Raw genomic sequence first — 19,577 nt, 5'->3', positions numbered from 1 at the left:
TTTTGCATAGATTTATATAAAAAATAAGATTAAAATAAGTACATTTTATGAAAAATGCAGTGAAAAGGTAATTGGAGATTTATGCAAATTTTTTACCAAAAAATGTGCATTTATACACAGTAAAGTATAGAATACATCGGATTAAATTTTTACCAGTCATTCGCATATGCAAAGAAAACGTAGGGAAGATTTAGGTCAATTACTATCAAATATATACGTTTTTGTACCGTAAATTACCGGAAATATATACGTTAATTTCTATCAAATATATACGTTTTTGTACCGTAAAATACGGGGAATATCTACCTTAATTTTTACCTAATATATACGTTTATATACAGTAAAAAATCGGGGAAATTTACGTAAATTTTTACTAAATATATACGCATACGTGAAGCAAAAAATTGAGATTTACGTATATGCGATAAATATACGTAAATTTTTACTAAAAATATACGTAAATCACTGAAATTTACGTATATTATACGTAAAAGTTGCGAATGAACAGTAGTCTCTCGCGTAAATATACCTAAATTTTACGTAAAAGTTACGTATAGTATAACGTAAAAATATACGTAAATATTTAGTAATTTCCACTGGACATTTTTATGATATTTTTACGTTCAACTTGAACGTTTTTTATACGAAAGGCCATTCGTAAATTGCACGTATTTTTCTCGTGCAATTTACGAATGCATGCTGCCTGGGTACAAACCATCCAAAATAAAACGCTCAGAATCATATCTAACGCCTCAGGGTTACCATTCACAGAGATCTAAATATTATGCCACTCAATAGTGAAATTATCAAAAGTAGCCACAACTTCTTTTTAAATTGCAGTAAGCACCCAGATTCTACAATATCTAATCTTCTTAACTACGACGCAACTCTGATTCAGCGATATAACAGACCGCGCACCATCTTTCATAACGAAAAATGGTAATGTACATATGTAAATATTTTTATTAGTTTATATTTATCATATTTAACCAAGATTCTATTTTTTCATTATTTCTATGCGATTCCTTTACCAGAAGGACTAATAATTAAGGACTGGCCTGCGAATCGCATTAGTGTATTGTAACATGAGACCAAATCAACGAATCAGAGTTTAGCGCGCACTAAAAGTATCCAGATCACCGCCCATATCATCTCATTCAGTATTCAAGCGTCACAGGAGAAAGACGTGCGGAGCGCAGCTCCTAAATTCATGCCATGCTTATCATCTAAATTGCTTATCATTATCTATTGCTTATCATATTTATGCCTTAACTTCAAGATATTCTTATGCCAATTCTTCAAGATTCTAAATGCCATTTAAATATCATGACAGGTTACCTTACCACTCTCCATCTCAGCACTTAGGAAGTGCTATGCTCCAAAGAAACGCACTGTTTCAGGAGGATTTTAACATCTAGGATCCCTAAAAAAGGGTATATTGGCCTGGTAAAAGTCCTTCTTAGGACTGTATACGAGTCAGTAGGACCAGGATACAGATACAGATACAGCTCAACCATCTCATTCCCTAGGGACTAGGTTGAATTTTTTGAGCTCTCTCGCTACTTGATTTATTTGTAAGTATGTCTCACTTGTTCTCGCATGCGACAGCCAGCTAGAATAGAGCAGTGACTACTTCGAATTTGCTTACCTAAAATTTTTACTTTCAATCACCGACCGGAACCTCTCTTGATCATGAATAAGAAAACAGAAAAAGACGGCGAAAAAATTAAAGCCAGTCAAATGATAACGAAAAGCTTAGAAATCGAACGAGATATTAAACTCCTAACTTATGCCAATAATGAAAAACCCACTGATGAAAATATAAAGAAAATCAACAAACTTAACACGGAATTAGCTAAATTATTTTCGGAATTACCAAAACATGAATCTTCATTATATGAAGCTATAAGCAGGATATGTCAAAATAACAACGATACTTGGACCGCACCTAGAAAAAGAGCGCGCAACTTATCAAATGATAACACCCCTCCTACGCAATTATCAAACCAATTCGACGCACTAACAATAGATCAAAATCTCGATAATCAGAACATGGATGATAATAATGACAATAATGATTCCACTAATACTTTACCTTTCAAACAACCTCAACAATCAGCCAATAAAATACCCCCCCCCCTTGTAATAACTTAAGATATCAACTGGAAGGACATCAGAAAAAGTGTGTTCTATGAAACACACTTTTTCATTTAAGTGTTTCTATTTAAGTGAAAGTTCTATTTAAGTGAAATTTAAGTGTTTCTATGAAATGTTCATAGAAACACTTAAATTTGGTAAATTCGAGGCTAAACTTGAAGGCGAAAATTTCGTAATCAAAGTTACTAGTATAGACGACTATAAAGCAGCCCAAAATTATCTAGAAACTAAACATATCCCATACCATACTTATTTATTACACTCTGACAAAGCATTAAAAGGCTTCTCAACAGACTACACCATAGAAGAAATTAAAGAGAAAATAAAGAAACTGCAAATACCAATAATCAAAGTTATAAGAATGGTAGGCATGCGCGATGGTATTCCTACAGAACTCCCCATGTACTACATAGAAGCTCCAAATAATCCTTCAGGAAAACGTATGTTTGACATAAAGTATCTAATGGACATGAAGGTTAGAATCGTTCCATATAAAGGTAGGCCCGGACCGACACAATGCTTTCAGTGTCAGCGGTACGGGCATACTCAGAAAGCATGTCATAACCCACCAAGATGTGTCAGATGCCTCGAACAACAACAGTCTTTCGAATGCCCGCATAAAGGGAAAAATTTCACCCCTCAATGCGTCTTATGCCAAGGATCCCATGCATCTTGCGATAAAAAATGTCCTGAACATCCACTCAATAAACCAGATCCTAAACTAAAAAATATTAAAGAACCCATCATACACCCAAGTGCCATGAAGGAAATCAAAACTAACAGTACGCGCAGCCAATCAAAAACCAGTGAACCCATCTACAATAGCCTATCATACGCCGCAGTCATTTCTGGGTCTAAACAACCGACAAGCCCTCCATCAGAAGCTCCCATTAAAATTAACAACAATAGTAAAGAAGAAAAGTCATTTGAAGAATTCAGAGCCTTCGTAAAATCTCTTCACACACTTTACATAGAATATAGGAATTCAAATAGCTTAGATACTAAATTGGATATCGCCTTAAACGCACTACAGGTTTTTGAATTACACCATGTATAATTCACAACATAGCACCTCTCCAATCTATCGGCACATCAATTACGCTAAATTTGTTTCATTCAATTGCAATGGCATAAAAAGGCAGCTTTTCGAAATTAAAACTTACCTCATACAGCACAGCATAGATATTCTTCTCCTCAATGAAACCCATCTTAAAGCAACCGATATTATTAAACTCCCCAACTATGATGTCTTTCGTTCAGACCGACTTCATAACAGAGGCGGAGGTACTCTCATTGCAACAAAGAAATATTTAAACTGCTAACCAGCCACTCTACCACCTCTCCAAAGCCTTGAAGCCTGCGGATGTATTATGAAAAGTAATAACACAGATTATTTAATTGTTTCCGTCTACAAACCTCCTAATAACCTACTCAATATCACCGATCTCAACAATATCATTAATTTAGGATATCCCACTATTATCTCAGGCGATTTTAACTGCAAACACCCGAACTGGAACAGCTCTACCACCAATGCTAACGGTATCATCCTCAACAGTTATATTCTCAATAGCCATATCGATATTTACGCACCTAATGAACCCACCTACATTCCCACTAATCTACGTGGAAGACCAGACGTTTTAGATATAATCATCACAAGCAAAATCCCTCAAGCTCCTTTTGTCTATGTCGCAAATGATCTCTCCTCCGATCATTTGCCACTTCACATTACCCTTTATGGGTTAAAACATGGCCTACCTCCTTTGAAAACAAAAATTAATTGGGGTGAGTGAGTGAGTGATTATGGCGCAAAAACCAGAGATGATTATGACGCGCCAAACACAAGATGGGATAATGACAATTGATGACATTAAAATTCAATAAATAACAACAAGTAGATAAATTTACCAAATCCAAAGGATGAAGTCATATAAACACAAGTTAAAAGCACACATTAAAATTCAAAACACAGTCTTCAAAACAAATTACATTAGGTAATAAAAGCCAGTCTCTTTTAAATAATAAATTAAATTACAATTGACCTCTCTTCCGATTAAACGGTCGAGAGGCAAGTCACAGCTATTAAAATATTTCTGGCGAAGACTATTAAAACATGGACACTCAATTAAAATATGACGAACAGATAAACAAACATTACAATTAAAACAAACAGGCTCATTTTCAGCTTTGAGAAGATAGTTATGTGTGACTCTAGTGTGACCAATTCTGAGGCGACTCAAAAGAACGTCCTCCTTACGATTTCCAGCAAAATCCCAATGCTTAATTCTAGGCTTGACGTTTCTCAACTTGTTGTGATGCTGAACATCCCAAATTTGCTGCCATGTTTTTCGGACCTTTCCCTTGATGACACAGTAGATGTCTCTAAAAGGGATAAAGTAACTGGACGGTTCAATAGCAGATTTGGCTGCGATGTCTGTAAGCTCATTTCCCTTTATTCCAGCATGTGCAGGAACCCAGCAGTACAGGACTTCATATCCTCGAATCGTTAAATTTATATGAATTTTTAGAACATCCACAACCACAGGATTCTGAATGTTGGGAAAAGCTTCCAAGGATTTAAGAGCACTATACGAGTCTGTATAAACTATGAACTTTCTATGGCAGAGCTTTGATATGTACAAAAGACCATAATATATTGCAGTTAGTTGAGATGTTATGACTGAGCAAGCATGGTGCAGGCATCTGCCCTCAATGTAATCTTCAAATACAAAAGCCATCCCGACATGATTATTTGACTTTGATCCATCTGTGTATATCGGATAATAACTGCTATATTTCTGCCTGTGCTCAGCAAAGAGTTGTCTGTAAACGATCTCGTTAGTGCTTGCCTTCACGTGATGTTTGAAAATATCAAGAAGCTGAATACGTGAATTTTCCCAAGGTGGGATTTAAAAGATCTGTACTGCTTGGGGGCGCATATCAGAGAGGGAATGTTCCTCAATGATAGGGCGAAGTCTTAAAGGAAAGGTAGGAATACAGGATGGACGTGTTTCAAATAAAGTGTTACACTCATTATCAAGTAAGCACAGCTTATTGGGATGTTCAGGTTTGGATAAGATATTAAAATATTGTAAAAGGGACAATTGCTCACGCCTCAGATAAAGTGATGGTTCGTTAGAGTCAACATATAGGCTGTGTACAGGAGAAGTCCTGAAAGCTCCTGAACAAATCCGCAGAGCTTGATGGTGAACAGGATCGAGTTTTAACAAAACTGATGACCGAGCGGATCCATAAACAACTGAGCCATAGTCCAGTCTAGAGCGAACAAGGGCTCTGTAAATGCGAAGCATAGTGGAACGTTCTGCACCCCAGGAGGTGTTCGCCAACACTTTTAAAATATTTAGTGTTTTTAGACACTTCTTTCTCAGGTTTAAAACATGAGAAAGGAAAGTCAATTTTCGGTCGAAATTCACTCCTAAAAATTTTACTTCGGGCGTAACTGGAATAATTGTACCATTCAGAACTCAGGCTCAGGATGGAGACCTCGCTTCCTACAAAAGTGAACACACACAGTTTTCTGTTTGGAAAAAGTAAATCCCTGTTTGTTTGACCATTCTTGGATATTATTCAGAGCCATCTGCAATTGCCTCTGTACGTATCTCATTTATGCCACTCGACAGCTAATCTGCAGATCATCAACATATAGAGATCCCAAGATGGTGGGAGGAAGTTCTTTGAGTACAGAGTTTATTTTTAAACTAAACAGGGTTACACTGAGCACACAGCCTTGAGACACACCCTCTTCCTGTTCAAAAACATCGGAAAAAACAGAGCCAATTCTTACTTGAAAAGCTCTAGTGTTCAAGAAATTTTGAATGAAAATTTGTAGGTTGTCGCGCAAGCCACTCTCGTGAAGATCCCGGAGTATACCGTATCTCCATGCCTTATCATAAGCTTTTTCAATGTCGAAGAATATCCATACAAGGTGGCTTTTTCTGACAAATGCTTTTCGAATAGATGTCTCTAAGAGGATCATGTTATCTACAGCCGTTCTTCCCTTTCGAAACCGCTCTGATAAGGCGATATATCATTCTTTTCCAAGAAGTAGACTAGGCGGCTGTTTACCATCTTTTCAAACAGTTTGCATACGCAACTCGTAAGGGCAATTGGCCGATAGTTCGAAGGATTCCTTGGATCTTTCCCTGGCTTAGCAATAGGAATTACAACAGCTCTCCTCCACGCAATGGGAAAAATACGCTCCTTCCACACTCTATTGTAAACAGTGAGGAGAGCAGTCAGTGACTTATAGGACAGATGTTTTAGCATTTCGTAATTCACGCCATCAAGACCCGGAGAAGACCTATGTGTCTGCAATAAAGCTATCTTTAATTCCAGCATAGTAAATGCTCTATTGTAAGGCTCAGATTTGCACGAGTTGAATGCAATGGGATTTATTTCAGAGTGCTGCTTGATAGAGAGAAATGCAGGTGAATAGTTTCTGCTGGAAGAAACGGCAGCAAATGTCTCACCGATAGTATTCGCAATTTCTTCTATGGAGCTAATCACTCGGCCATCTTTTTCCAAAAAGGAAAGTGAGTCTTTATATATTCCGCATGCTTTTCGAACTCTTTCCCAAACCCGCTTACTAGGCGTAGAGGATGCAATTGATGACACATAGGAAATCCAAGAATTCCTTTGGCTCTGCCTCCTTACTTTTCGTGCGTTTGCTTTGGCTGTTTTAAATGCAATGAGGTTTCGCAGAGTAGGATATCTACGAAAAATACCCCATGTTTTTTTCTGTTTTTTCAGTGCTTCATGACAATCGCGATTCCACCACGGTTTCGAATATTTCAGTATTTTTCCTGATGTTCTAGGAATGGAAAGCATAGCTGCCTCAATAATAGTATTTGTTACAGCTTCAACAGCATCATCGATATGCGCATCTTCTACAATTTCATCTGATAGCTCTGCAATGGAAGAGAAGAGTTCCCAGTCTGCCCTATCGAGTATGAATCGAGGGGATCTCGACATGGGGTTTGTTCCTCTTCGTGCAAGAGATATAAAAATGGGATAATGATCGCTGTTGTAAAGTTCATTTCCCACACTAAAAGTGCAAAATGGCAGCAGAGATGGTGAACAGATGGCAAGGTCGAGAGCGTGGAATGTCCTTGAAGGCTCATGGAACTAAGTATTTTGCCCATTATTCAGGAGACAAAGGCTATGATCTGCTCAATTTGTCTTCCACGGCAATTTGTATCCTTACTACCCCAGAGCGGACTATGGCCGTTAAAATCTCCTATTATGATGAAAGGCTCAGGCAGCTGCTCTAAAAGATCATTTAAATCTTGCTGATCAATATGCTCATTTGGAGGCAAATACAGAGAAACGACTGTAACAACAATATCAAAATTTGTTTGAGTAGCGACAACTTGGAGGGATGTCGTGAAAGAAAGCACATTTGAGGGATAATCCAGTGAGGTGAAGAGACCGACACCTCCACTGGCACGTTCACCTGCAATGTTATCTTTCCTGACGAAAGAAAACCTCCGAAGTTTTGCCTGTTCTGGTTTTAGATTTGTTTTCTGTATTGCGAAGCACACAGGATGATAAGTATTGATCATAGCTTTGTGTCAAGCAAATTTCGGTGGAAACCGCGACAGTTCCATGAGACGAGGGTGGCCATTATGACTGGTGTTGTTTGTTCTTTCTGTGTTCCTTTTTAGTTTTGCGCGCAAGTAGATGCTCGGGAACTTCCATTCCCTCCTCCACTTCCATACCGTCTGAATCTAGAGATTCAGAATTAATGTCATCTGTAGATCGGCTTCTGTTTTTGGAGGCGCAGTTTTTGGTTTGCTCAAGATTGTTACTTCTTTATTTTGTATGACATGGGTTGGATTTTCCTTTTTCTTGTTTGCAGGCTGCTGCGTTTTATTTGGTGAAGTCTGTGTACTTATGGAAGTTTGAGTGGCTATAGTGCGTGTTGATTTAAAGTCGCCGGCATATGATTTGTTTGACTGAGGCTGTGTGCTTTGAACTTGTCTTCTGGCTTCGGCATAGGAAATGTTTCTAGAAACTTTTATGGTCTGAACTTCCTTTTCTAATTTCCATTTTGGACAGGAACGGGAAAATGCTGGATGGTTACCCTTGCAATTAATACACAGTGCTGCAGCGGTGCAATTATCGCTATCGTGGCCAACCGACGAGCATCGAGCGCATGTCAGGGTCCCATGACAGGACATCTTGGAATGGCCAAAACGCTGGCACTGGAAGCATCGCATGGGGTTTGGAATATAAGGTCTTACGGGGCAATTTAAATATCCAGCCTTAATATTCTTCGGCAGATCAGGCGAATTGAAGGTCAGGATCACGTGTTTGGTGTCCATCAACTGACCTTCCTTACGCATCTTTATCCGCTTGGCAGCACAAACCTTTTGATCAGCTAACTCGGAGACGAACTCTTCTTCTAAAACACACAGAAGGTCGATTTCCAAGATCACGCCTCTACAGAAATTAAGCGTTTTGTGCGCTGACGCAGTTATAGATACCTCTCCAAGTTTGGCTTGTCGTAAAAGTGAAGCAGACTGGGTGGCCGAAAAGGTATCAATAAGCAGGTCTCCCGAACGAACACGCTTTATGTTCCTTGGCTCACCTATGCAGGAATGAATGTATTTGTTTATTAGGAAAGGAGACATCTTTTTAAATTCTTCAGAGGCACTGGTAACAACAACAAAGCGAGGACATTCTGTAGTTTCTTTGGCATTTGCATCGGTACGAATTTTCTTGCTCACAGATTTGTCAATGATTTCAATATCTTTATTCGTGTCGTTTGTTTCAGGTTTTTTTAAAATAAATAAGGAAGCCATGATTGAATAATATAAGATTCGGGTCCCGACGAAATTTTAGATTTGTTTTCTGTATTGCGAAGCACACAGGATGATAAGTATTGATCATAGCTTTGTGTCAAGCAAATTTCGGTGGAAACCGCGACAGTTCCATGAGACGAGGGTGGCCATTATGACTGGTGTTGTTTGTTCTTTCTGTGTTCCTTTTTAGTTTTGCGCGCAAGTAGATGCTCGGGAACTTCCATTCCCTCCTCCACTTCCATACCGTCTGAATCTAGAGATTCAGAATTAATGTCATCTGTAGATCGGCTTCTGTTTTTGGAGGCGCAGTTTTTGGTTTGCTCAAGATTGTTACTTCTTTATTTTGTATGACATGGGTTGGATTTTCCTTTTTCTTGTTTGCAGGCTGCTGCGTTTTATTTGGTGAAGTCTGTGTACTTATGGAAGTTTGAGTGGCTATAGTGCGTGTTGATTTAAAGTCGCCGGCATATGATTTGTTTGACTGAGGCTGTGTGCTTTGAACTTGTCTTCTGGCTTCGGCATAGGAAATGTTTCTAGAAACTTTTATGGTCTGAACTTCCTTTTCTAATTTCCATTTTGGACAGGAACGGGAAAATGCTGGATGGTTACCCTTGCAATTAATACACAGTGCTGCAGCGGTGCAATTATCGCTATCGTGGCCAACCGACGAGCATCGAGCGCATGTCAGGGTCCCATGACAGGACATCTTGGAATGGCCAAAACGCTGGCACTGGAAGCATCGCATGGGGTTTGGAATATAAGGTCTTACGGGGCAATTTAAATATCCAGCCTTAATATTCTTCGGCAGATCAGGCGAATTGAAGGTCAGGATCACGTGTTTGGTGTCCATCAACTGACCTTCCTTACGCATCTTTATCCGCTTGGCAGCACAAACCTTTTGATCAGCTAACTCGGAGACGAACTCTTCTTCTAAAACACACAGAAGGTCGATTTCCAAGATCACGCCTCTACAGAAATTAAGCGTTTTGTGCGCTGACGCAGTTATAGATACCTCTCCAAGTTTGGCTTGTCGTAAAAGTGAAGCAGACTGGGTGGCCGAAAAGGTATCAATAAGCAGGTCTCCCGAACGAACACGCTTTATGTTCCTTGGCTCACCTATGCAGGAATGAATGTATTTGTTTATTAGGAAAGGAGACATCTTTTTAAATTCTTCAGAGGCACTGGTAACAACAACAAAGCGAGGACATTCTGTAGTTTCTTTGGCATTTGCATCGGTACGAATTTTCTTGCTCACAGATTTGTCAATGATTTCAATATCTTTATTCGTGTCGTTTGTTTCAGGTTTTTTTAAAATAAATAAGGAAGCCATGATTGAATAATATAAGATTCGGGTCCGACGGCCCCGCCAACCACGGAGAATTAGGGAACATAGATTTCTGTGTTAGGGCTAGCCGGACCTATACGCAAACTGAAGCCCCACAGTCGGCTTTCCGGAAAGCAGGTACTCCCGAGAGCTTGACCCCAAGCCACTGACACAGGGACTAGTGACCAGCCGATTGACACCCGTGAGGACGACTAAGGTGCCTCCCGTTTAGCTGAAGCAGAGGCCAAAGTAGTGTGTTGGGGACAGTACCTCGCCCCTCAACTACCAGGACCCTCCTTTCCAGCGACACGGGTCTCCACGCACGGCAAACACGTGGGCAGTTTTCTCGCCACTCGAAAACTAGAAACAAGGTGTGTTCCAGCCTCTCGTGACGAGCCCCAAACTCCGTAGAGAGAAACCACAAGGGAGAAGGGAAGGGGAAAAGTTCCACCCAAGAGGAGAGGAGACGGAAAAGAGGATAGATCACTGGGGCTCCAGGATCGTGACACCCGTCTCATCAAGATGATCCCCTGAAGTGCTAGGGTACCTCGGGATAGCCACACCCGTACTCACAAAAGTGAGCCCCCTGAGGGCAAATATTAATTGGAGCAATTTCAAATACATTATGCAGAGGAACGTCAATGCTGCTCCTAACCTCAGTAACACCACAGAAATCAACGAGGCTATTACTCAACTTAATAATCAAATCCATACGGCAATAAATAATTCAAAAATGCATAAAAAAGATGACTCCATTACCCTTCCTCTCCATATCAGGCAAAAAATCAGAGAAAAGAATAGACTTAGGAAAATAGCACAACGCACCCAACACCCTAATGATAGAAGAAATTTCAATAGATGTCATAAAGAATTAAAGAAAATTATCAAAGACTACACTGAAGGCCTGGAAAAGCTTTGTGCAAAGCCTTTCCCACGAGGATCACTCAGTCTGGCGCATCGCAAAAGCTCTAAAACGCAACAACAATAGCATTGGACCCATCAAAATTAATAACGTACTAATCAACAAATCTGAAAAATAGCAGAATTTTTTGCAAATAATTATGAAGAACAGTTTTCTAACAATCTCTACCCTTGTCCCAACGACTGCAATATCTCTAATCATGTCAACAACTTTATTCAAGAAAACTCTAGGAACTTCAACCCTCCTACCAGTTCCAGAGAAGTTCAAACCATTATTAGGCACCTCAACATCAAGAAAGCCACTGGATATGATCAAATTTCCAACAAAGCACTGAAAAACCTTCCATCCAAAACAATAGTTCTAATTACCAACATATTTAACGCCTACCTGAGAAAAAATTACTTTCCTGATGCATGGAAACATGCCATCATATTTGTACTCAAGAAACCCGGTAAAAACCCAGCTCAACCCTCAAGTTACAGACCTATTTGTCTGCTACCCACAATAGGCAAAGTTTTTGAGAAAATTATTGTAGAAAGAATTAAATCCTACGTTTTTTCTAACAACATTATCAATAGCAACCAATTCTGATTTAGACCTGGATACTCCACCACATATCAAGTCTCATGCATTGTGGAATATATCGGCGAAAGTTTTAATAAAAATGAAACCGTAGCTGGTATATTCCTTGATATTGAAAAAGCTTTCGACAAGGTATGGATCGATGGACTACTCATCAAACTCATTAACTACAACTTTTGACCCAGCTTAATTATTCTTCTTTCAAATTTCTTACGCAAACGCAATCGTTCCTTTCAAGTTAGAATAAAAAATATCCTCTCTTCCACTAGAATTTCTAAAGCAGGAGTAGCTCAAGGATCGATCATCTCTCCAATACTTTTCAGCTTCTACATTAATGACATCCCACCATGCACTAAAACTATAATTGCAAGCTACGCAGATGACACTGCACTTCTCAGTACTTGATCATCACTGGTGGAATTTTTCTTGATATAGCAAAGGCTTTTGATAGAGTCTGGTTGGAAGCACTCACATACAAGTTACATGTTCTGGGTTTCCCAGAATACATCATTAACATCACGAATTCCTACCTAACAGGTAGATACTTTGTCGTTCATGTAGCAGGCACAAACTCAACTTTCCACCCAATCCATGCAGGGGTCCCTCAGGGGTCCTTACTTGGACCTACATATTTTAACATTTATGTGAACGATATTCCCACCACACATGACACAACATTAGCTATGTATGCGGACGACACTGCGATCCTGGCACAAAGTGCATTTATTGGTCCAGCAATTCAACGACTACAGAATCACATCCATGCACTAGAGACCTGGCTCACCCAGTGGAAGATTGCAGTCAATGTAGACAAAACCAAGGCCATCCTATTCACTAGGGGTGAGTGTAGTAGTAGTAGTAGTAGTTTTATGGCGCAAAGCTCAATAGGCCATATGCGCCAAACACAGGATTCTTTTTTTTAACATACAAACTAAAGGAACAAAAAATATAAAGACAACAGCACACTTTTAAAATCGAGGCAAGTAAAAAGATATTTAAATGATGGGATGAAAATGCTGATTATAACTTTGATAATGAGAGATGCAGTATAGATATAAAATCCTAAAACATCTGATTAATTAAAATTCCAACATAAAATCTCAGGACAAAAATCAAATTAAATAATAGAAACCTGTTTCCTTGAGGTAGTGAAACAAATTATTATTGACCTCTCTTCCGATTAAACGGTCGAGAGGCAGGTCGCAGCTATTAAAATACTTCTCACGAAGATTATTAAAATATGAACATTCAATTAAAATGTGATAAACTGAAAGACAAACATTACAAGTTGCACAAATAGGCTCGTTCTCAGCTTTCAGAAGGTAGTTATGTGTCACTCTACTGTGACCAATTCTAAGGCGAGTCAAAAGAACTTCCTCCCTGCGATTGCTAGTAGTATCCCAATGCTCTATTTTAGGCTTCACCCTTCTCAACTTGTTATGAAGTTGAAGGTCCCAAAGTTGCTGCCATTTCTTTCGGATCTTCTCTTTTATGACACAACGGATATCTTTAAAAGGGATGAGGCGGCCGGACATTTCAACAGCAGATTTCGCTGCGATATCCGCCAGCTCATTGCCCTTTATTCCTGTATGTCCGGGGACCCAGCAGTACAGAAGTCCAAATCCACGACATTTCAATTTAATATTCAACTTGAGAACATCCACTATCACAGGATTCTCAGTGCTAGAAAAGGATTCTAAAGCTTTCAATGCACTGTAGGAGTCCGTATATACAATGAATTTTCGATGGTGCAGCGTTGAGATGTACAAAAGCGCATAATATATGGCAGTCAGTTCGGAGGTTAAGACAGAGGAAGCGTCGTGTAAACGTCTGCCTTCCATGTGGTCACCAATTATACATGACATGCCAACATGGCAAGCTGACTTAGACCCATCCGTATATATGGGAACATAACTCCTGTAACTCTGCCTGTGATCAGCAAAAATTTGTCTGTAGATGCTCTCATCAGTAGTTGTTTTTCCGTAATTGTGGAAAATGTCAAGAAGGTGGATTAGTGCATTTTCCCAAGGTGCAATTTCAAAATGCTGTACTGCCTGTGGGGAAATATCAAACAGGGAGAATTCTTCAATGAGGGGACGAACTCTAACAGGAAAAGAAGGCACACAGGATGGACGTGCCTCAAATAAAAGGTCACAGCTATTTTCACATATACACAAGTTATAAGGATGGTCAGGTTGAGATAAAATATTAAAATAGCGTAAAAGAGACAACTCCTCACGCCTCAAACGGAGTGATGGCTCGTGACAGTCAACATAAAGGCTCTGCACAGGAGATGTCCTGAAGGCTCCAGAACAAATCCGCAGAGCCTGATGATGAACAGGATCTAGTTTTAACAACACTGAAGACCGGGCAGATCCGTAAACAACTGAGCCGTAGTCCAGTTTAGAGCGAATTAGAGCTCTGTAAATGCGAAGCATGGAGCAACGCTCTGCACCCCAGGAGGTGTTCGCCAGGACTTTTAAGATATTTAGAACTTTGGTACACTTTTTTCTCAAGTTTAAGACATGAGGAAGGAAAGTCAATTTTCGGTCGAACATCACCCCTAAAAATTTTACTTCAGGTGCAACTGGAATTACAGACCCATTGAGGTATAATTCCGGCTCAGGATGGAGACCTCGCTTTTTACAAAAATGCACGCACACAGTCTTCTGTTTCGAAAACGTAAATCCTTGTCTTTTTGCCCATTCCTGGATCCTGTTCAAAGCGATCTGGAGCTGCCTCTCTACATGTCTCATATCCACACCTCTACAGCTAATTTGTAGATCATCAACATATAAAGAACCTGAAATGGTGGGAGGAAGTTGTTTTAATACAGAATTTATTTTTAGGCTGAAAAGAGTTACACTGAGCACACAGCCTTGAGGCACACCCTCTTCTTGTTCAAAAACATCAGACAAAACAGAGCCTATCCTTACTTGAAAAGTTCTAGCGTTCAGGAAATTCTAAATGAAATTTGGTAGGTTGCCGCGCAAGCCACTCTCGTGAAGATCGCGAATTATACCGTATCTCCATGCCTTATCATAGGCTTTCTCTATATCGAGGAAAATTGAGACAAGGTGATTTCTTCTTACAAAAGCTTTTCGAATGGATGTCTCTAAGAGGAGCATATTATCTACGGTTGTTCTCCCCTTTCGAAAACCACTTTGATAAGGCGATATAGTATTATTCTTTTCCAAGAAGTAGACTAGGCGGCTGTTTACCATCTTTTCAAACAGTTTGCAAACACAGCTGGTAAGGGCAATTGGCCGATAGTTCGAGGGATTCCTCGGGTCTTTCCCTGGCTTCGCAATAGGAATGACAATAGCTCTCCTCCATGCACTGGGAAATGTACGCTCCTTCCACACTCTATTGTAAAGTGTGAGAAGGGCACTCAGTGACTTACAGGACAGATGCTTTAGCATTTCATAATACACGCCATCCAGACCCGGACAAGACCTATGTGTCTGCAACAAAGCTCTCTTTAGTTCAACCATAGTAAAGTCTCTATTGTACGGCTCAAAGTTGGAAGAGTTGAAAGCGATGGGATTTTTCTCAGAGCGTTGCTTGATAGAAAGAAATGCAGGTGAGTAATTTCGGCTGGAAGAAACGGCAGCAAATGTCTCACCAATTGTATTTGCAATTTCTTCTATGGAGCTAATCACTCGGCCATCTTTTTCCAGAAAGGAAAGTGAGTGGTCTTTGTACATTCCGCATGCTTTTCGAACTCTTTCCCAAACCCGCTTACTAGGCGTAGAGGATGTTATTGAGGACACATATGAAATCCAGGAATCCCTCTGGCTCTGCCTTCTTACTTTCCGTGCATTTGCTTTGGCTCTTTTAAAAGCTATGAGGTTTCGCAGAGTAGGATATCTACGAAAAATACCCCATGCTTTTTTCTGTTTTTTCAGTGCTTTATGACAGTCGCGATTCCACCATGGTTTCGAATATTTTAGTGTTTTTCCTGATGCTCTAGGAATCGAAAGCATAGCTGCCTGAATAATAGTATTAGTAACAGCTTCAACAGCGTCATCGATATGCACACCTTCTATCATTTCCTCTGTCAGCTCTGCAACGGAAGAGAAGAGTTCCCAGTCTGCCCTGTCCAGGATAAAACGAGGGACTCTCGACACGGGGTTTGCTCCTCTTCGTGCAAGAGACACAAAAATAGGATAATGTTCGCTGTTGTACAGGTCATTTCCGACACTAAAAGTGCAAAATGGCAACAGAGATGGTGAACAGATGGCAAGATCGAGAGCGTGGAATGTCCTTGAAGGCTCATGGAAGTACGTATCTTGCCCATTATTTAGGAGACAAAGGCTATGATCTTCGATCATCTGCTCTATTTGTCTTCCTCGGCAATTTGTATCTTTACTTCCCCAGAGTGGACTATGGCCGTTAAAATCTCCTATTATGATAAAAGCCTCAGGCAGCTGCTCTATTAGATTATTTAAATCTTGCTGATAAATGTGCTCATTTGGAGGCAAATACAAAGAAACAAATGAAACAATAATATCAAAATTTATTTGAGTAGCGACAACTTGGAGGCATGTCGTCAAAGGAAGTACATTTGAGGGATAATCCAGTGAGGAGAGGAGACCTACACCTCCACTGGCACGCTCACCTGCAATGTTATCCTTCCTGACGAAAGAAAACCTCCGAAGTTTTGCATGGTGTTCGGGTTTCAAATTTCTTTCCTGTATTGCTAAGCACACAGGATGATACACATTTATTATAGATTTGATGTCAAGGAAATTTCGGTGGAAACCGCGACAGTTCCATGACATGAGGGTGGCCATTATGAATGGTTTTTGTTTTTTCTGTGCTGTTCTTTTGTTTTTCGTGGAAGTAGATGCCTGGGAACTTCTAGACCCTCTTCTACTTCCATAAAGTCTGAATCCGCAGATTCAGAAATCATCTCATCAAAAGAGCTATTGCTGTGACTTCTATTTTTATTGGATATTTTATTTGTAGTAGTTTTGGGCTTACTTTGAATAACTGTTTCTTTCTTTTGTACTATATGGGTTGCATTTTCTTTTTGCTTGTTGGATGCAGACGGATGGGTTTTATTTGCTAGGGTCTGTGTGCCTATTGATGTTTGGGTGGCGACTGTACGAGATGATTTTACAGCACTGGCGTATGATGTATTTGGTCGAAGCTGTGTGCTCTGGACTAATCTTCTGGCTTCGGCATATGAGATGTTCCTCGTAAACTTTGCAGTCTGCACTTCTTTTTCCAATTTCCATTTTGGACAGAGGCGTGAAAATGCTGGGTGCTCACCCTTGCAATTTATACAAAGAGGCGCAGCCGTACAATTTTCAGAATCGTGGCCAATCTGTGAGCATCGGGCGCATGTAAGGCTGCCACGACAAGACGTCTTAGAATGGCCGAAACGCTGGCATTGGAAACATCGCATAGGGTTTGGAATATAAGGTCTTACAGGAATATTTAGATATCCGGCCTTAATATTCTTAGGCAGATCAGGCGTGTTGAAGGTAAGGATCACGTGTTTCGTGTCTATCAACTTACCTTCTTTACGCATCTTGATCCGCTATACACCGCAGACATTTTGTTCGGAGAGCTCAGAAGCGATCTCTTCTTCAGAAACATACAGAAAGTCGAATTCTGAGATTACACCCCGACAATAGTTGAGTGACTTATGTGGTGTTACAGTCACATTCGCTTGCCCAGGTTTAGTTATCTGAAGTAAAGAAGCAGACTGGGTGGTTGAGGTTGTATCAATAAGCAAGTCTCCGGAGAGGAGACGCTTTATATTTCTCGGCTCACCAATACAGGACTGGATGTATTTGTTTATTACGAAAGGAGACATCTTATGCATTTCGCCAGAAGGACTAGAGATGACTAGGAAACGGGGACTATTGTTATGATTTTTTTCATTTGTATCTGTACGTAATTTTTTTGCAGTAGACTTTTCAGAACTAGGTTGAGTGAGTGGTTTAGCAGTAGACGTTTCAGAAATAGGTTGAATGACTGGTTTAGCAGTAGATGTTTCAGAACTAGGTTGAGTGACTGGTTTAGGAGTAGAAGTTTCAGAACTAGGTTGAGTGACAGGAGTGATTTGAGTGACTTGAGTGACAGGATTGACTTGAGTGACTGGAGTTACCTCGAAATCTTTTATTAAGTAAATATGAGAAGCCATAGTGAAAGAATAAAGATTCGTGTCCGACGGCCCCGCCCACCACGGAGCCCAACAAGGGAACACAGATTCCTGTGTTAGGGCTAGCCGGACCTATACGCAAACTGAAGCCCCACAGTCGGCTTTCCCGAAAGCAGGTACTCCCGAGAGCTTGACCCCAAGCCACTGACACAAGGACTAGTGACCAGCCGATTGACACCCGTGAGGACGACTAAGGTGCCTCCCGTTTAGCTGAAGCAGAGGCCAAAGCAGTGTGTTGCGGACAGTACCTCGCCCCTCAACTACCAGGACCCTCCTTTCCAGCGACACGGGTCTCCACGCACGGCAAACACGTGGGCAGTTTTCTCCCCACTTGAAAACTAGAAACAAGGTCTGTTCCAGCCTCTCGTGACGAGCCCCAAACTCCGTAGAGAGAAACCACAAGGGAGAAGGGAAGGGAAAAAGATCCAGCCAAGAGGAGAGAAGACGGAAAAGAGGATAGATCACTGGGGCTCCAGGATCGTGACACCCGTCTCACCAAGAAGATGATCCCCTGAAGGGCTAGGGTACCTCGGGATTGCCACACCCGTACTCACAAAAGTGAGCCCCCTGAGGGAACTAGGGGTGAGTGAGTGAGTGAGTGAGAGATTATGGCGCAAAACCAAAGTTGATTATAGTGCGCCAAACGCGAGATGGGGTGAGTAGAATTGATGAAATTAAAGTACAATAAATAAAAACAAGTCGATAAATGTATCAAATCCAGAGGATGAAGTCATATAAAAACAAGTAAAAACCACACATTTAAATTCAAGACACAATTTTCAAAACAAATTACATTAGGTGATAAAAGCCAGTCTCTTTTAAGTAATAAAATAAATTACAATTCACCTCCCTTCCGATTAAACGGTCGAGAGGTAAGTCACAGCTATTAAAATACTTCTGACGAAGATTATTAAAATATGGACACTCAATTAAAATATGACGGACAGATAGACAAACATTACAATTTGAACAAACAGGCTCATTCTCTGCTTTTAAAAGATAGCCATGTGTCACTCTTGTGTGACCAATTCTGAGGCGAGTCAAAAGAACTTCCTCTTTACGATTTCCAGCAAAATCCCAGTGCTCAATTCTAGGCTTTACATGTCTTAACTTGTTTTGACGCTGAACATCCCAAAATTGGTGCAATTTTTTTCGTATCTTCTCTTTCACAACACAACAGATGTCTGCAAAAGGGATGAGGCGACTGGACAGTTCAACAGCAGATTTGGCTGTGATATCTGCCAGCTCATTCCCTTTAATTCCTACATGACCGGGAAACCAGCAGTACAGGATTTCATATCCACGACTCGTTAGGTTTATATGTATCTTGAGAACATCCACTATGACTGGGTTTTGAGTGTTAGAAAAAGCTTCTAAAGATTTCAGTGCTTCGGCATATGAGATGTTCCTCGTAACCTTTGCAGTCTGCACTTCTTTTTCCAATTTCCATTTTGGACAGAGGCGTGAAAATGCTGGGTGCTCACCCTTGCAATTTATACAAAGAGGCGCAGCGGTACAATTTTCAGAATCGTGGCCAATCTGTGAGCATCGGGCGCATGTGAGGTTGCCACGACAAGACGTCTTAGAATG

Source organism: Stegodyphus dumicola, chromosome 11 (genome assembly GCF_044657685.1).
Source record: "Stegodyphus dumicola isolate Sdum_Otavi_A_Nest chromosome 11, ASM4465768v1".
Lineage (NCBI taxonomy): Eukaryota > Metazoa > Arthropoda > Arachnida > Araneae > Eresidae > Stegodyphus > Stegodyphus dumicola.
This window is presented reverse-complemented; position numbering follows the sequence as displayed.